Source organism: Triticum urartu, chromosome 6 (genome assembly GCF_003073215.2).
Source record: "Triticum urartu cultivar G1812 chromosome 6, Tu2.1, whole genome shotgun sequence".
Taxonomy (NCBI): Eukaryota; Viridiplantae; Streptophyta; class Magnoliopsida; order Poales; family Poaceae; genus Triticum; species Triticum urartu.
This window is the reverse complement of record NC_053027.1, coordinates 519,396,616-519,416,213: the sequence shown is the minus strand read 5'-3', so window position 1 is coordinate 519,416,213 and position 19,598 is coordinate 519,396,616. Positions and strand designations below refer to the sequence as shown.

Here is a 19,598-nt window from a genome sequence, read left to right as displayed (position 1 = left end):
CGGTCGACCTGAGAACCTGCTTCTTTCTGCTTTGTCACTACAAAAAGAATTGGTATGTGTTGTGGGTTTGTCATGGCAGATGTCCTCGTGAAGGGACTTAGTTGTGGAGCCATCGCAATGGATTAGCTTAAAGGGGTTAAACCGGACAAGGGGACACGGGAGTTTATACTAGTTCGGCCCCTTCGATGAAGTTAAAAGCCTACGTCTAGTTGTGATTGGTATTGCTAGGGTTTCAAAGGCCAGGGAGCGAATCCGCTTTGTCCGGCTCTCGAGTTGTTGTTGTCTATCTCTAAACCACGGCCTGGTCGTCCCTTTATATACATAGGTTGGCACCCGCCGGGCTACAGAGTCCCGAAGCCGGATTATAAATGTTTCCGGTTCGGCCTCTCTCTTTCTATCTTACTATACAAGTTACACGACTAGGTCGGTTTACATTTACAGACTGTAACCCGCCTTTGGGCCCGTAAAGCGCCAGCATCTTTACATCTTCATGGGCTCCTAATCTTCAAAGAGTCAACCCGGCTACATAAGGCCGGTTTACCTCCAGTAGTAATATCCCCAACATTAGGCCCCAGATTGGTTTGAACTTGTTCATGTCAATCTTCCACACTTTAGAAAAAATATTCTCTCTTATCTTCATTTTTGATCTTGTAAACCGCCGTGACGTCATACTTCAAAATTACGATAAACTGCCGTGACATCATCCATCCGTTGATGTCGGAGATTTCCTTCATTTAATATATATCCAGTCATCGAGGCGACACTTTTATTAACTTATCCATTTTTTGGGCTCCTCGATTCCCGTACTTGCCATTTTATCACTTCGCCTTATAAATAGGACCGAGGGGTCATTTTCACTGTTTCCCCCGTGCCTCTTCGCGTCGTCTTCCTCGCGCCGCTCAGCCTCTGGAGCTCCACCGCCACCGTCGACCGTCGCCTCTGCTCCGGCCTTGGCCGCTGCATCACCCTGAACGCACCAGAATACTGCGGCGCCCTTCTGCTTCCTCACCAGCTCCAGTAAGTTCTCTGCTTTTTTCACCATAGATCTGTTCTAGGGTTTTGACATTCTTCACTGTTCTTCCGAAGTTCGTCAGTGCCATTCTTCCCTGTTCTTCCTTTAATAGATGGGCACTTCATGCTTGATGCATCTCTTGCCGTAGCTTACCTACCATGGTCATCACAAATCTTTATGCGCAAAGAACTGATCTAGTCTGTCAAAAATTGCTTCAGTTCTGTACCCCTTCAAGATCCAATTATTTTTGCATTTCTGTCTTAGCTTTAGATCCGAAAGTTTTATACATCACTGTGAGATCTGTTTCTATGTTCCTGTGAGGTACGTTTCTCCTCGCACCAATATAAGCGGTTTAGCATTGTATAAATAGTCTATGCCATTAGCCCTCTGATAAACCGGAAGAGCATGTTACCTTCACAATTACGCTCCGGTTTAACAGTGTCTGATCAACCCTGTGCTAGCATTACCTTTCTCTCTCATTATACTAGTCTCCGGGTTGTACCATTATCATATCAGCATGTTTCTTACTCCCTTGTCTCTTGTGTATAATCATGCGTAATTTATAAACCGGCCTTTCATTTTCAGTTTGTTCGCTTTGCAATGGCCAAACAATTCACTGCCTGCAACTGGGCTCGTTCCCAGGTTACTGAGGATCAATTGAATGAGATGGTTAGCATCGGCTCTCTGCCTAAGAAAACTGAGATCAAATGGCAAGTTCCAGGAACAGAGAATCCTCCAACCCCAAGACAAGGTGAGGTGGTAATCTTTGTTGACCATATAGGCCGTGGTTTCAAACCGCCAGGGTCAAAATTTTATCGAGATGTACTTGCCAGCTTCCAACTGCATCCACAAGATATTGGTCCCAACTTAGTCTCCAACTTATGTAATTTCCAAGTCTTCTGTGAAGCCTATTTACAAGAAGAACCAACTGCAGAATTGTTCCGGGATTTCTTTCACTTAAACCGGCGCACAGAGTTTGTGAATGGCCCGAACACAGAGCTTGGTGGTGTCTCGATTCAAAAGCGGAAAGAAGGGGAATTTCCTCATGCCAAACACCATAGCCACCCAAAGGAATGGAACCAAACATGGTTCTATTGCAGAGACACTTCGCTTGAGGATGAAAATCCCCCCGGCTTCCGTGATCATAGATTATCCAATACTCACCCAATGCCACAATGCATGAGCTCTTCAGAAAGGGCAAAATACGCTCCTCAAATCGCCAAGCTCCGGGCCTTTATGGCAAACGGTTTAACAGGCATGGATTTTGTGCACTGTTGGATATCCTGGAGTATCTTGCCGCTAAGCCGATGTCCTGGTTTAATGTGCGAATATACCGGCGAAGTTGACGATCCTCAACGCCACTGCAATATCCAATTATTTGAGGAAGAAGTTACCGAAGGTGTAAAGAAAATTCTGAATGAATCGGAACCGGTCTGTAGTCAAACCGGTCTGAGTCCCTTCTATACCAAGAACAAACCGCCTGCTGTAAGCATGACACTTCCTCTTCATCTCTAATATCTTTAACTTATACAAGTTGTAACCCTTCTTCTTTATATATATAGGGTGATGACCCTTTCTGGAAACGGAAATCCATAGAGAAAGCGGCAAAGCCAACTGGAGACAAAGTGGTCAAACCAACCCGCCTGAAGACCAAAGCCGTAAAACGGACGTCAAAGCGGAAAACAGCTGACCGGATTAATATGGAACTTGATGATGATACTGATGACCCAGAAGTTGAGCTAGAACTTGACTCACTTGGCTCTCTTTTTATGCATCTTGTTAACAATGATCTTCCTCAGGAGGAGGCAGAAGCTAGTCAGGCTGATGACGTAGAGGTAATTACCCTTTCCTCCGGTTCAGACTCTATGCCAACACAAAAAACTCGCCAAGCAATCCGGAAAGTACGCTTTTCTCATCCTCTTGCTCACTTGGATCCAACATTTATTTTGAAGAATCAACAGCATGAAGCTCGCCGGACAACCTGGCACAGTGGCCAACAGGTCACCTCTACCGGTTTACCTGATACTCCAGTTCGGAAGCGCCGGTCTGAGGTCTCACCTACTTCTGACCATTCTTACCCCAAGGCAGGTTATTTCAGACAGCCTCTTAATCCGTCCGATTCAAATTATCAGGTGACACCTCCTTCCTCTTCTGGTGAATCGGCAACAACTCAACTCCCCCTTTGAAAACTATGGCCGGGTGAGTTATGAAAAACCTTTCCTTTCAATGCGCCCTATATCTTTTGAACAGGATGTTAATCCTTTTTAATTTTGTTTGCAGGGCCAAAGCCAGACCCAGCAAGAAAGCTCGGGTCACCAATCCGCCAGAAGACCCTGTTGCCAAAGAAGAAGAACCAAGAGGTGAACCGGAGCAAACTGGTGAACCGGAAGGCCTTCATCCTGAAACAACTTTTGATGATCCGCCCCTTGACGGCCAATATACTGACAAACCAACAGATGCTGAACCTGTCGCCCCTGATACTAAACCAGCAGAACCAAACCGGGCTAATCCAATGAAAGACACTTAAATTCCATCATCATCCACCAAAAATCCTGAAGGCCAAGGTGATGACGTTATTATTACTGGAACAGGCCACAGCTCTCCTGGTCATCCCGTCATTTTGGCTCAGCATAGTGCCAAAGAAGAGCAAATTGCCAGGGATAAAGGTAAATGGAGCAGCGACTTATCAAACTATGCTCATCTTAACACTGATGAACTTCATTCCGGCTTCCTGAACCGTCTGCACTCAAACCGGGATTATGAAGCCGGTTTGGTGAATTTGATGAAAGAACGATATGAGGTAAATGCTTCTCCTTTGTATATTGATTTATAGCTGAAATACTATTCCAAGTAGCCTCCAAGAGCCGTTTTATGATTGTTAATCATAAACCGGGTCTTTGTAATACTTCAAGCATCCCATCATTGATCCTTGCAAAGGCGTGTCCTCAATCATAAAGAAGACTCATGTTTGAAAAAATTAGATAACGTTCTGCAGCATAGCCCCCAAAGGCCGGTTTAACTTGGCAAGTTAATCCGGTTTTTAATCCACACCGCCGGTTTAGAACAAACGTACATTAGCCCCCAAGTGTCAAGGATAATGCTTGCATTGTTCTGGAGACTTGTATAGAGGGTAGTATTTGAGAGCAAATAGGCATTAGCCCCCAAGTATGAAGTGGATAACTTGTTATATGCTTTATACTTAGTGCATAAACATGTTGTTTTGTTGAATATACCTTCAATGTTGCAGGCTGAACTGAGAAGCAAAGATGCCCAAAACTCTGACTTGCAAGAAAATGTGAAGTCTCAACAAGCCGAAGTTGCAAAAGCCAAAGAGGAGCTGACGCAGGCCCTGGCCGAAATGGAAAAATTGAAAGAATCCTTCAACCGAGATCGTGCTAAATGGGAAACCGAAAAAACTGGTTTGACCAAAAGAGCTGTAGATGCCGAGGAAGCCCTGAAACCGGTGGTTGAAGAACTAACCGATTTGAAGCGCCAAATCAGTGCTATGACCTCTGCTATCTTTGGTAAGTGTCTGCTTATGTATGTTGCACCAGTCAATGAATCTTAAATCTGACCAAAATATTGATAAAATCTTTGGTAGGAACTCGGATCACTCATCTTGGTGCAGATATGCGGATGAAGCTCAAAGCGGCATATACATTGGTTGAGCAGCTATACTCTGGATCTCAACGAGCCATTAGTACAGCGGCTTATAACAAACCGACGCCAACATTGAATAAGGAGACCCTTGAGAAGCTGGGCATGTTACCGGCGCGTATTGGCGAGTTGAAAAGAGCCGCTGCGAGAGCAGGAGCATTAACCGCCCTTATTCGAGCCAAGGCCTGGATTCCAGACCTTGAAGCGGAGGATATCATTAAAGGATATCCAGGCGTTAAAGAAGACGGTTCAAACTTTGACAATGATGTTCTTCGGCGGCTGACCAAACAGATGCGGCCAGCGGCCAGCAAATTGGCTGAGGACACCGATTTGTCCCATTTTCAACCATTTTATGACGCAGAAGGGAAAAGACAGCCGGCCGATATCCATGTAGTCGAAGAACTTGTGCCTCCGATTCGTAAGCACACTTATGCCCCTGATATTAACCCTTCTGATCTTATCCATGAGGAGGCAGTGTTCCAAGCTTTAACCGGAATCGACTGGTCAACGTCTGATTTCCAGCGGCTGGGGAGGGATGAAGAAGTGCCAACACCAACTGATCCGCAACCGTCAAACCGTCGTGATGAAGAGTCCTGATCCGGTCGCCGGTTTATATGGCTACTGTGAAAAACAATGGCACTGTTTGAACCGCTTTGAAGCTTCATGTAATAGGATAGCTGAAACTTTGTTTATCTGCCATGCCATCAAGCATGTTTCATAACGCTTTGTGACAATCTGTGTCGTCCTTCAGGATATATTTTATGCATAGCCTATGATGACTTGCCTTCCTGGGTCCAAAAAACTTAAAAGTGTCTAGCGGTTTACCGCTAAACATGTCATAATATCCAAGAAGTATATAGTACTTTAGCTGAATAATCAAGTGTTTGTACAAAAAATAATGTACATAGCATACCTCATTGATTGACCAAACGTGTATACAGCAAAGGTGTTTAACACCAACCCGATACGTTTGGTAATTTCATCTTCATAATGCTGGTCTATCTATTAAACCGGACCGGTATAACTACCGGATTTTCTTTATAACACTGGTGATTTAGTCAAACCAGACCGGGTCAATGACCACCGGTTTATAATTGATTATGTGCCAACAACTGGTGGTTGAAAAGCAAGTCGGGTCAAGGACGCCGGTTTATCAAAAAATACTTATGATTGTCAACAAACAAAATTTAAATAGGAAAATATGCGAGGCTTTTTACGAGCTGCCAGGCTCCAAATCGAGGCTTTTCATGGGCTGCCAGGCCTCTGAGTTAAATCATTTAACAAAGCCTTTTAAGATGGGCCTCCAATTAACCAATCATCGTTTTAACTGTGACAAGTTCAGGGTCTGTAAAAAGATCGACTTGTCAAACGTTCGATGGGTCATGCCAGGATTACCTGGATAGGAGTGGCTTACTTGATGAAGGCAGGTTAACCCGAGGTTTTAGGTGAATACACCAGGCTTCCAAGACGTGGCTTGATAGCCAATTACGAGGGTCCTTTCAAACTCTTTGTTGCTTTGCAAAAAAGAGCCCCCATGTAACTTTGTGAGCGATGCTCAGCGTGTGCCTATGTTTGAGTTTGTACTGTGTACAATACCCTCTTTGGCTCCACAAATTTTTCCTTGTGTGGCTGAAATGCCTATCAAGAGGTGTAGCTGTGGTTCAAACATGACCAAGCCCCCTAGTGATTTTCTTTATCTTTATGCAACTGCTAAAGCCGGTTTAACAAAGACTCCGCTTTGACCGTTAACTTGTAAAAGCACACATATGATATAAGAAAGAACAGATACCCCGCTTATAACGGAGGCTCCGGTTTATTATATGGTATATACACTGTCATAAATATGTACAGGTGAAGAGCCTATAGCTTCAAGTATAGTAAGGCCGAAGGAGAGCTATGTTCCATGGCCGCTTTGTCTCCTCCGATTGACTTGAGTCTACATGCTCTCGAACATCAATGAGGTAGTAGGATCCGTTGTGCAGATTTTTGCTGACCACAAAGGGTCCTTCCCAAGGGGGGGATAACTTGTGCATATCAGTCTGATCCTGGATGAGCCGGAGCACCAAATCACCTTCTTGAAAGGTTCTAGTTTTAACCCGGTGGCTGTGATAACGTCGAAGATCTTGTTGATAAATCACCGAACGTGCTGCTGCAAGATCCTGCTCTTCATCCAACAGGTCCAGAGAATTCTGACGTGCCTTCTCATTATCAGCTTCAAAATAAGCTGCCACACAGGGCGAATCGTGACGGATGTCACTAGGAAGAACCGCCTCCGCTCCATAAACCATGAAGAAAGGCGTGTAACCCGTAAACCTATTGGGTGTGGTGTTGATGCTCCATAACACAGAAGGTAGCTCCTCGACCCAACAACCCGGCATCCGCTTTAAGGGAACCATAAGCCTTGGTTTGATACCCCATAGAATTTCTTGATTTGCCCTTTCCGCTTGACCATTAGATTTGGGGTGAGCCACTGATGCTAGATCAAGCCGGATGTGCTCACGTTGACAGAATTCTTCCATCTCACCTTTTGATAAGTTAGTACCATTGTCCGTTATAATGCTGTGGAAAGCCAAACCGGAATATCACCTTTTTGATGAATTGAACCGCTGTGGCTGCATCACACTTGTTGACTGGCTCTGCCTCTACCCATTTAGTGAATTTATCAACTGCTACTAACAGATGGGTCTTCTTGTCCTTGGAGCGCTTGAAGGGTCCAACCATATCCAGCCCCCAAGTTGCAAACGGCCACCTAATTGGAATCATCCGCAACTCTTGAGCCGGAACGTGCGCACGGCGGGCAAACTTTTGACATCCATCACATATTTTGACTAAATCCTCTGCATCAGCATGCGCCGTCAACCAGTAAAAACCGTGGTGAAAAGCTTTGGCAACCAACGAGTTTGAACCGGCGTGGTGACCGCAATCCCCTTCATGAATTTCTCGCAAAATCTCACAACCTTTTTGAGGAGAAACGCATCGCTGAATTGCTCCTAAAACACTGTAACGATGTAACTCCCCGTTGAGTATGGTCATGGACTTAGACCGCCGGATTATCTGTCGAGCCAACGTTTCCTCAGCTGGTAACTCGCCCCGGTTCATGTAATCCAGATATGGGATCGTCCAATCCGGTATGGCATGCAGAGCTGCCACCAACTGAGCCTCCGGATCAGGAATAGCCAAATCTTCTTCGGTTGGTATTTTGACTGGCAGATTGTGCAATACATCAAGAAAGACATTGGGCGAAACCGATTTACATTGGGAACCAAGACGACTTAAAGCGTCCGTCGCTTCATTCTTCCGCCGGTCTATATGGTTCACCTGATAACCTTTAAAGTGACCAGCCACTGCGTCCACCTCTCGCCGATATGCAGCCATGAGTGGGTCCTTAGAATCTCAAGTGCCAGACACTTGCTAAGCCACTAGATCTGAATCGCCGAAGCACTTAACCCGGCTCAAATTCATCTCTTTAGCCATCCGAAGACCGTGGAGTAAAGCCTCATATTCAGCTGCATTGTTAGTACAAGGGAACATTAAGTGCAGGACATAACAAAACTTGTCACCTTATGGGAAAGTTAATACGACTCCAGCCCCCGAACCCTCTAACTGTCTAGATCCATCAAAATGAATAGTCCAATACGTATTATCTGGTTTCTCCCTAGGTGCCTGTAACTCTGTCCAATCGTTGATGAAATCTACAAGTGCCTGGGACTTGATCGCCGTGCGGGGTATATATTTGAGCCCGTGAGGTCCAAGCTCAATGGCCCACTTGGCAATCCGGCCAGTTGCCTCTCTGTTTTGAATGATGTCACCCAGAGGGGCTGAACTGACCACTATGATAGGATGGCCCTGAAAATAGTGTTTGAGCTTTCGGGTTGCCATAAACACCCCATACACCAGTTTCTGCCAATGTGGATACCTCTACTTTGACTCAATGAGCACCTCACTGATATAATAAACCGGCCGTTGAACCGGATACTCTTTCCCTGGCTCCTTGCGCTCTACCACAATGGCTACGCTGACAGCCCGAGCATTAGCAGCCACATATAATAATAATGGCTCTTTATCGACCGGTGTTGCCAGCACGGGCGGTTCCACTAGCTGCCTCTTTAGATCTTCAAACGCCTTATCAGCTGGCTCACTCTAGACAAAGTTATCTGTTTTCTTGAGCATCTGATATAAGGGGATGGCCTTCTCTCCAAGGCGGCTGATAAATCGGCTCAAGGCTGTAATCCGGCCGGCCAGACGTTGCACATCGTTAATACACGCCGGTTTAGCCAAAGACGTAATTGCTGCAATCTTTTCCGGATTAGCCTCAATGCCTCTGTTTGAAACCAGAGAACCTAAGAGCTTGCCTGTCGGGACACCGAAAACACATTTCTCCGGATTGAGCATCATCTTGTAAACCCGGAGATTGTCAAAGGTTTCCCGTAGATCATCTATCAATGTCTCCTCCTTTCTGGATTTGACCACAATATCATCCACATACGCATGAACATTGCGCCCAATTTACTTATGAAGGCAATTCTGAACACATCGCTGGTAAGTTGCCTGGGCACTCTTGAGTCCAAAGGGCATGGAAACATAGCAGAAGGCTCCAAAGGGAGTTATGAAGGCTGTCTTTTCCTGGTCCTTAACTGGCATTTTGATCTGATGATAACCAGAGTAAGCATCCAAAAAACACAAACGGTCACAACCCGCCGTAGCATCAATTATCTGATCAATGCGAGGGAGAGCAAAGGGGTCTGCAGGGCAAGCCTTGTTTAAATCTGTGTAGTCCACACACATGCGCCAAGTGTCATTTTTCTTAAGAACGAGCATCGGATTAGCTAACCACTCTGGATGAAAAACTTTCACAATAAACCCAGCAGCCAACAAACAGGCTACCTCTTCATCTATAGCCTTGCGTCTTTCCTCATTGAAACGGCGGAGGAATTGTCAGACCGGTTTGAATTTAGGATCAATGTTGAGTGTGTGCTCAGCGAGTTCTCTCGGTACACCTGGCATGTCAGAAGGTTTCCATGCAAAGATGTCCCGATTCTCATGGATGAAATCAATGAGCGCGCTTTCCTATTTGGGATCCAGGTTAGCGCTGATGCTGAATTGTTTGGATGAATCGCCAGGAACAAAGTCAACCATTTTAGTGATTGTAGCTGATTTGAACTTCAATGCTGGATCAAGTTACGTGGTTGGCTTTTTTAAGAAGGTCATGTCTGCCGGATCAACTTGCTACTTATAGAATTTTAACTCCTCCGTGGCACAAACCGACTCAGCATAAGCCGCATCGCCTTCTTCACACTCCAAAGCAATCTTTCTACTTCCATGTACTGTGATAGTCCCCTTATGACCTGGCATTTTAAGCTGTAGGTAAACATAACATGGTCTTGCCATAAACTTAGCATAAACCGGCCGCCCAAACAAAGCGTGGTACGAACTTTTGATCTTCACCACCTCAAATGTTAATGTTTCTGACCTTGAATCGTAGTCATCTCCAAAAGCTACCTCCAGAGCTATCTTACCAACAGGATATGCAGACTTACCAGGCACCACACCATGAAATACCGTATTCAACGGTTTAAGATCCTTATCTGTCAACCCCATACGATGGAATGTATCATAATACAAAATATTGATACTACTTCCCCCATCCATGAGCACTTTAGTGAACTTGTATCCCCCAACTTGAGGGGCTACCACCAAGGCCAAATGACCTGGATTATCAATCCGGGGCAGCTGATCCTCTCTACTCCACAAAATAGGTTGCTCCGACCAGCGTAAATACTGAGGTACTGCCGGCTCAACAGAGTTGACTGCCCTTTTGTGAAGCTTCTGATCACGTTTGCACCAACTAGTAGTGAAGACATGATATTGCCTGCTGTTCAGCTATTTGGGATTGCTCTGATAACCCGACTACTGCTGCTGCTGCTGACTCCCCTGATGGTTGTAACCTCCCTGGTTGCCTTGGTGTCCTTGATTGACGTTTCCAGTTTGATTGCCTGGAAACCCTGAACCGGAACCACCACTTCCGTAACCCGGCCCGTGAAAACCTCCTCCTGAACCGCCAGGCGGGCCGTTGTCATATTGGAACATATTGGAATTCTTGAAATCCCGCATGATATAACAATCTTTCCAAAGATGTGATGCCAGTTTATCCTTCGACCCGTGCTTTGGACATGGCTGATTTAACAAACGCTCCAAACTGTTCCCTGGACCTCCACCCCTCTAGGGCTGCTTGCCTTTACGGCGCTGGCCATTCTCTTGCGCGTTGGTATTTGCGACAAAGTCCAAACCACTATCGGCCTTGCGCTTACCAGCGTTTCCATGGCCTGCCGGATTATGTTGTTGGCCTTTGGCATTGCCGTTCTTCTTACCCTTCTCCGGTTTGTCCTCCTCTTAATCCGGATCCTTGGTATTATCTGAATCGGCATATTTAACCAAAGCGGCCATGAGTGTTGACATGTCGTTGCAGTGACGTTTGAGCCTTCCCAACTTCTGTTTCAGCGGTTTGAAACGGCAATTGCCCTCTAATGTTAACACTGCGGTATCTGCATTGATACGATCTGATGAATGCAAAATCTTCGAGACCCGTTTGACCCAATGGGTCATGGACTCCCCTTCTTGTTGGACACAAGCGACCAGATCTACAATTGACATCGGCTGCTTACACGTATCCTTGAAGTTTTGGATAAACCGATGCTTCAGTTCGGCCCATGATCCAATAGAGTTGGTCGGCAAGCTCTTCAACCAAGTGCGAGCTATTCCTTCCAACATCATGGTGAAATATTTAGCACACACCGCCTCATCCACATCTAATATCTCCATTGCCATCTCATAGCTCTCCACCCACGCCTCTGGCTGCAAATCGGCGGTGTAATTTGGTACCTTATGGGGTCCCTCGAAATCCTTGGATTGTCGCACATTACGCAAAGCAGGAGTTAAACATGGTACCCCTAAGGAACTGAACATCGCCCCTGGCTCCATGGAGGCGGTGGGGTGAACCGGAGTATGCTGTCGTGCTCCGTGTCGAGCTGTCAACTCGGCCTCTCGACGTGCGCGGCCATGGTCCACAACATCTTGCGCATTAGCACCTCCCCCAGCCGGGTTGTTCCCTCGTGGGGAATTTCGGCGACGTGCACTACTGGACACAGCCGGTTCGTCCTCCACGTGTCTGCTATAACTCCGGCTTGGACCGGGAGTGGAATGAATCCTCTCACGGCTGTGTGAATATGCTTGCTGTTGATTTATTGCTGTCTGAAGGAGATCCCTAGCCCGACGCGCTTCCACTGCAACTGGTGACTCACCGTCGGTTAGGAGGTCCGCCAGGCGTGAAGCGGCGGCCACAATGTTGTCCAACGGGTTGAAATAATGCCCGGGCGGCGTTGATGGTACAACGTTGTTCTAACAAAGCAGGTCCGTCGTGCGTGGCTGAACTGGCGCTCCTGCTCCCGGCGCCCCCGCCCAGTTTAGCGTGGGCTGGTTACCAGCTCCTGCGCCTGGCGTGTTGAAAAGATTATATGGCTCATAAACCGACGGGAGACGTGATCGGTACCTTCTTCTTATGACTTCCTCTGAAGCATTCTGATCCAGTCTAATCCGGTAAGCCTGTGCTTCCAACTCGGCCCGCTCCGTAGCCATCCTGGCATTCTCTGCTGCCAGGTCCGCTTTAGCCTGGGCTATCTAATCTTTCACCTTTACAATCTCCGCATCGTGCTGATCCTTGGCTGCTGCGTCTACCTCCACGGACATCAATGTTGCCAGAGCATCGAACAAATCAGACAAGACTTGGGCCGAAGGTGGCGCCGAGCTTCCTGCCCCTGCTGGTGTGGCCGTTGCTGAACCAAAGAGCATTGCTGCGGTAGTAGATGAATGAGGCGCCGATTGTATGCCGGCCATGAAGATGACGGCTCGGTTTAGCAGACCGGGGGAATCCGAAATACTGTTGCCCTCGGATCCTCCCTCAATCCGGTCATCCTGCAACTGGTAGAGCGATTCGATTTCTCCAGAAGACTCGTCATAAGAGCAGACTATGGTTTCTCCATCGGACACCGGTCCGTCCTCGTACCCCTATCCATGGACGACACCTACAAAAACATGCCTTGCCTCGGGCTGAACCGGCGAAAAACTTGCACGCCGAGCCGTTTCAATGATGTCGATGCAGATGTCCGGCTCGAGGGTCGATTCGCTGATCTTGTCGATGAAGACGTGAATCCCATCAAAGGGGACCCGATTGAATCAGCCTCGAGACCCCATCCCGCGTTGTCAATGTAGAGCTTGCCGCGGCGATTCTTCGTCATCCGGCCCACAGCGTATCCCTTGAGTCCATCGAAGCTGCCCTTCAAGAACTCAAAACCATCGTGCGATAGTGGAATTATTAAAATTTGTAGTAGCCATCAAGTCCAATTAAAGATAAATCAGAGAAATAGAAGATGTACAATGGACTGGCAGCAGCCTTAGAAATAGCAAACAATTATGTACTTGTAAATATACATGCAGTCATATATGTAGTAGCATTAAGTGTACTAGGTGAAAACAAATCCATTTATAGGACTGGGATTATGTTCCGGTTCATGGATGCTACAAAAAACGTGTACTATACAATAGAGGTTTGCATGTATTACAATCTGCTCTGGTTAAAAATCTGAACCTCTACATAATTTGCTACCCTGGAAATATTAGTCAATCCTTTTTGGGCTGATCTAAAAATGATAGCAAACTTACCTTTAGCTACTAGGACCGGCATACTTATGATCATTTGTACCACCTAGCTTATTAATTTGAACAAAAATACAAGGAAAACACTCGCACAGAGAGCATCACTGCACAAGATATAAGCAAAGAAGCATGGATACAGGGACGGAGACATGGCAATGTGCACATGCGGACATGGGATACAGAATTTTCTAAAAATAGCCATTCAGTGATAAGGCGAATATATATAAAGTAAAATAGAAAATATGCTATGTGATATAGAGTTAAGACAAAAAAATAATGAGAAAGAGATAATACAGCCCCGTTTGCCGTCTTATTTTTCAAGTGCTTGACTGGTCCTCCAGACCCATGTGATTGATCCTTCCAGATGCCATGCTACCCAACATTAAGCAGCCAAGCAGTAATCATTCATGTGTAGCAAGCAACAGCACAAGCGTTCAGTCAAGCAGGTAGCAGCACAAGCGTTCAATCAAGCAAGCAGCCGAGCACAAGATGGGCATTCCTGCTGGAATAATATTCACATGAATGTGCTTGCAAACTAAACCATACATTTTCTGCTAGCTGCCATGATAAGGCTCAGGACTTGATACTATTTGCATGATAATTAGGGTTCTGCTACACATATATAAACATAGAAACCAATGATTGAATGTTCTTACTTAACCCAGATTTTCTATCACCATGTTGTGCCTTAATTATTATCAGTTTTGATAGAAACTAGGTATTATGACAGTCCAATGCATCCAATGTTTATAATGACATTACAAACTGTAGTGTGTGTGCTAAGTTATGAAGCATGAAACCTGACAAGAAAATTAAAAGGATACCTGAAAGAAAAACAAGTGTCTGGTTCAAACTGAAGACCCTTTTCCCCATTCTAAACATATTTTTTTCTGAACAAAGCATGACACCACACATAGCAGGGAAGCACACAATGCCCTTTATTCAGACAATACCATTCAATATCTGATACCACACATAGAAGTGAAGCTGTGAAGAGAACATTTTGTTTCCATGCACGTTTTACACACCATTAGATTAACTATCGAAATTAGAAGGGTCATATGACAGGAAAAGTTCACAAGCATAATACCTACCGGTTCAACAAAAAGTCATATACATTAGAAGTTCCTCATTGCCATCTTGTGCTACAATCTCCGAGAATTGGAGGGCCACACAAAATTGAATTAGTGTACATATGTTCTGGATATGATTTAACAAAACTGATAACTAAGCATTGTACCACAGGTGGAGAAACAGAATTATGAAGCAAGGGCGTTCCCACATTTTGGCTTGCTTGAGGAAATGCCACTTGCCGAATCATCAAATTGTTTCTGCAAAAACAGACCAAGTGAGGCACCTCTAGTTATTTCTACAATGAAGTCAGTTCAACCGATACTTGTCATCAACTGATATTCAGTCACATGCACATCATTATTTAGAAAACACATGATGCATGGTACATGTAACCTACAATTAGGGCCTCTGCTTGCTGTAGGGGGAACTACACTTTTACAAGTATGTTCTTTGACAAATATGTCTTCTCTCTGCGGGCCATAGGCAAGTTCCTCAGCTGACAAATTTATTTCAACAGTAATTAAAAATAAAGAATTTCAGAAAGAAGAAAAAAAGTCATTGATGAGTTGCCTACCAAAAATAAACTTGTGGTAGGCTTGTAGGACCTGCCACAGGCAGTTTACAACCCTAAATGTCAGCTGCATCTACACTTATTGGTTGGCGGAAACTTAGTATGTTGTTTTCTCAGAGTGTATACTGTATACTTGAAATCTGAATATTATTCCTATTAATTTAGGATAGCCATGCTAAAACATTAAGGCAGACCTCAAAGCTACTGAGTTGCATACCGCGGAACCACACCCAGCCATGTTAAAACCAAACAATCGCTTATTGTATTATTTTTTCCTAGAGAATTCAGATAAGCAGTAATCAAGAATATAACTGCCATTAGCTGTGAGCCTGTGACCTAGGTCTAGATTGGGGTGTGTGCAGCGCGATAGAGAGAGGGTCAATGATAGTTGAACTGAAAGTGCTGCAAGGCCATATGCTTTCATCAACTAGACACGTTCATACAGAAAACCAGGAAAATGTATTTGGATACCAATACCCAAAGGAACCTTTCCATGTTTAGTAATGAGCTCTACGAGGTGCAGTAGATTATGGATCGCAATGTTCAAGTTCTTGGTGTGGGTCAAATATATACAGAATCTTCCCAGAAATTAACTAAATACGTAATTTATTTCTAATTACAAAATAAGCCACGAATTAGTCGACCCTCTGAAATTCTCCGAACTTTGACGAATCAACCAGATCTGTTACAGTTCATCATCATGGGACCTGCAGGGTCTCAAAGCACTCAGATTCATAAGGAAACGAGGAGTAACATAAGAAAAGAGAAAGAAATGGGCATTCAATCTTACCTGCAGCGGCTGGATCTAGAGGCAGGGCAAGGCGCGGGTCGCCGATGGTGGAGATCAATACCATGGGATGCTGGATGCGGGAGGGATGGCCGGAGTTGGGAGAGTCAGCGACGCGAGCGAACCAGCGGGCGGCGGCACCCACCAGGTGAGTGGGTAGCCTCGTGGAACCTCAGGCTGCGGTTGTTGGGGAGGCACAACAGAATCGACGAGAGCTTCTGGATTCAACACCGGGGGTGGGATTGGCAGCGGCGATCGAATCGGCTGAGCGGTGGCGGCAGCTAGGTGGGGATTTTTGTTAGGTATGTGTGTGCGTGAGGAAGATGGTGGGTTTGACTTGTTGTGGAGGGGGACTTCCAAAATATCTAGATTTTGGGCCTCGGGAGCGCGAGGCGCTTGGCGCTTGGATTTTGGCCCGCGCGCGATGAGACGAAATGGGTGGGCCAGGTATAACAAACGCCAACACTTTTTCTATCGAGTCGAATCGCCGACGCATATTCTACCACTGAAGGTGGTATTTACCAACAGAAATTACGTTGGTGGTTCGTTGAGATATACCGACGGATAATGTGTCAAAATGATGTATAACACTCAAGAGTCGGTGTGTCGGTATAGTTTGGGACAAAAAAAGTGTCGATGTTGTACGCTTTTACCAACAGATGCATGTCGTTGTTGTGGTGTCATGGTGTAGTGCAAGCACCGTCGTTAGCGGCGCCGCTCTAAGTCCCGCCATAGCAAAAGTAATGATACCGGCACAAGAGACAATAACACTTCGGATAGTGTCGAAGACGACAACAATACCCTCCAGCACGATTTAGAGCGGGAGGGTGAACAAGCTAGCCCTCCAAAGCGGGCAGCAGATAGAGAATCGGAGGAGGACAATTACATGCCTCTCTCCGAAGACGAGATGAGCCTCGGCGATGAAGAATTTATCGTGCCCGAGGCTCCCGTCGAGCAGGAGCGCTTCAAGCGCCGGCTTATAGCCACAACAAATAGCTTGAAGAAAAAGCAACAACAGCTTCGAGCTGATCAAGATTTGCTATCAGACAGATGGACCGAAGTCCTTGCGGCCGAGGAATACGAACTCGAGCACCCCTCCAAGAGTTACCCAAAGTGCAGGTCGCTACCCCGACTTGAGGAGGAAGCATTGAAACCTACATCACCAGTGTATGATGCGGCTGACCAGCCACCTCGTGGCCGAGCCAGAGAGGCGTTTCAGCCTGCACCCCGTCGCCACTCAAACAAAAATACCAAGGCCCGGGGCAACACACGGGACCTGCGAGACGTATTGGAAAGCAGGGCAAAACATGCAAGGTCGATATACGGGTCATGGGGGCGCGCGCCAACGCGGGATGATGACCGTCACGCCTGATACACTAAAAGTAAATCCAACCGGGCCGAATACAGCAGACAAGACTCATATGAACTACGTCGTGATATAGCCCGGCATAGAGGCGCCGCACACCCCCTATGCTTCACTAATGAAGTTATGGATCACGAATTCCCGGAGGGTTTTAAACCTGTAAATATCGAATCGTATGATGGTACAACAGATCCCGCTGTATGGATTGAGGATTTCCTCCTCCACATCCACATGGCTCATGGTGATGATCTGTGTCGGAGTAAATAGCCATGGATAGCCTAGCCGGCTTCCCCTGGCCCTTCTGTAAAAGTTACGAGCCCGCCCGGCTCTCAAGAATCAAAGACATGGGGCCGCCTTCCCCTCGCTGGCTGCCGCCCAGGCCGGCTTTCGGAAGGCGGTCCGACTTTAGCCCTCATGAGAAGGCCGACTCCAAGAAGCCGGCCATGAGAAGGCCGACTCCAAGAAGCCGGCTCCCATAAAGCGGTCAGGACCGTACCCACAAAGTTTGCACCCACCTAACGGCGGTGCGACGGGGCGTGGCTACAGTGAAGCCTGCCACCCCCGAATCCCGGAGCACGCCTGGCACGGTGCGCCGTACGGGGTAGGCATGACCCGTCCGGCGCGGCACTGTTGCCATGTTGGCCCTGGCGTCACCCACGACGGGCCGCCAGCGTGGCCCATAGACAGTGGGCCCCTTTGAGCAGAGAGACGCCCGAAGGCGGCCACGCCTCCAACCAGTCGGCCCAAGACAGAGCCGGCTCCCTGCAGCCGGCTTGCCGCCTCCCTCGAAGAAGACGCCCCATTAAGGAGACAAGACGCGGTGAGGCTACAGCGATCGCATGACAGGCGGCGGTACTGTAGCCACGCTTACCACGACGAAGCCCACGTCAACAAGATGGAGCCACAGTAACCAGCCGCCGACCAGGCCCTGGACAGTAGGGCCTGCCTGTCGACCAAGGGGCCGGCAGCCGGCGGGACCCACCAGTCGGCGGGCCCCAGCAGCCGGCGCAGAAGCCGGCGAGCGCAGTCACAGACGGCTGGGCCCCGTGCCCAGTCGGATTACCATTGTACCCCCAGGGGGCAGGCCTATATAAACCCCCCGGAGCACCCATGCAAAGGGTTGGACCCCTTGCTAGTCCTAGACACCACACAAGGAGAAGAAGCAGGCTAGCCGTGCCCTTCTTCCTCCTCCCACCAAACAGCTCAAGGAGCGTTGTGTAGCTACTTGATTCATCTAGTGAACATGCGGAGACCCCGCAGAGCAGCAGTAGGGGTGTTATCTCCACGGAGAGCCCCGAAGCTGGGTAAGATCCGCCGGCGTGCATGTCTTCGCCTTATCCCGTTTCCAGGCACCGGCGATGTCTTGCTGGCTCCCACAATGACAAGCCACCCGTTGGCATATGTCGCACCTATCACCCGATATTTGGCGCCCACCGTGGGGCCAGGTGCACCGTCGTCCGGAGACCTGTTCTAGACGGGAACCTTATTCCTCCCCCGCGAGCGTAGCCAGCCTGGCACGCCCGATGGCGCTTGCCACGACGCGCTGCAAGGCGTCACCAGCATCTGTGCGGCGAGCAGCCTCGCCGATCTCCTCGACAAAACTCTCATCTCCGACGAGCTCGCCTCCGATGCGGGCACCGACCACCTCGCCAACCTTCTCGGCCAGCTCCATGTCTCCAGCGAGCCCGTTGCGGACCTGGAGTCGGTTGGCTCCACCGACTCGATGCCTGTCGACTCTGACACGGCCTCCTACGACACCTTCCCCACCAACGTCGCGATCTACAACGACCCGCTTCCGTGAGCCGACGGCTGCGATGCTGTCACCACCGAAGTGATGGTTGTCGGCCACGGCGGCCCGCTGACGAGAGCGCCCGCGACGCCTCGCACGCGGCGGCCCACGACTTGTCCGCTCCCCTCCCGGCTAATGCCGACGACGAAACACTGGAGGCACGCCGCCTCGCCCTCCTCGCAGAGGGCCGGAGGCTGGCTTCCGTAAGACGCCTCACTGAGGCCTATCAGCGCGAAGCTGACCGCGCCGCCTTCGGCACGCCGGCCCCGGGCGGGCCAAGCCGGGCCGGCCTTGTCAAGCAACGCGGCGCCGTCATCGCCGACACTCTGGGAGTCGACCGCCTAGTCTATGCCACTCCGCTCGAGAACTTGCGTGCCGCCCAGGCGGCTGTAGACGAGTTGGACGGCTTGGAGGCCGAAGACCTTCCCCACATGACCCGGCGCATCCAGCAATCGATTGATGCGGCCGCGCAGCGAGACGAAGTCGACGCCCGCGCGGAAAGCCCTCCCCCGCGCCGGGAACACGACGCGACGTCCCGGACGCCGACTACGAGCAACACCCGCGCGCGACGCGAGAAGGAGCCGGCTGCCAGCCGCAGCCGGACCCGGATCTCCATCGAGCGAGACACGGACAGTC

General features: G+C 48.2%; 1 long non-coding RNA gene across 3 annotated transcripts; it reads right to left on the bottom strand.

The window, feature by feature from the left end:
* Positions 1-13,494: 13,494 nt before the first annotated feature.
* On the bottom strand, positions 13,495-16,224 carry LOC125514778. Of its 3 annotated transcripts, none has more exons than XR_007286602.1 (3): positions 15,814-16,203; positions 14,473-15,730; positions 13,495-13,880 (listed from the first exon to the last, which is right to left on the bottom strand). It is a non-coding gene; the product is annotated as an uncharacterized LOC125514778 (long non-coding RNA). The 3 variants fall into 3 exon arrangements; XR_007286603.1 differs by having other exon boundaries at positions 13,495-14,709; positions 14,850-15,730; positions 15,814-16,202; XR_007286601.1 differs by having other exon boundaries at positions 13,495-15,730; positions 15,814-16,224.
* Between the last annotated feature and the right edge of the window lie 3,374 nt (positions 16,225-19,598).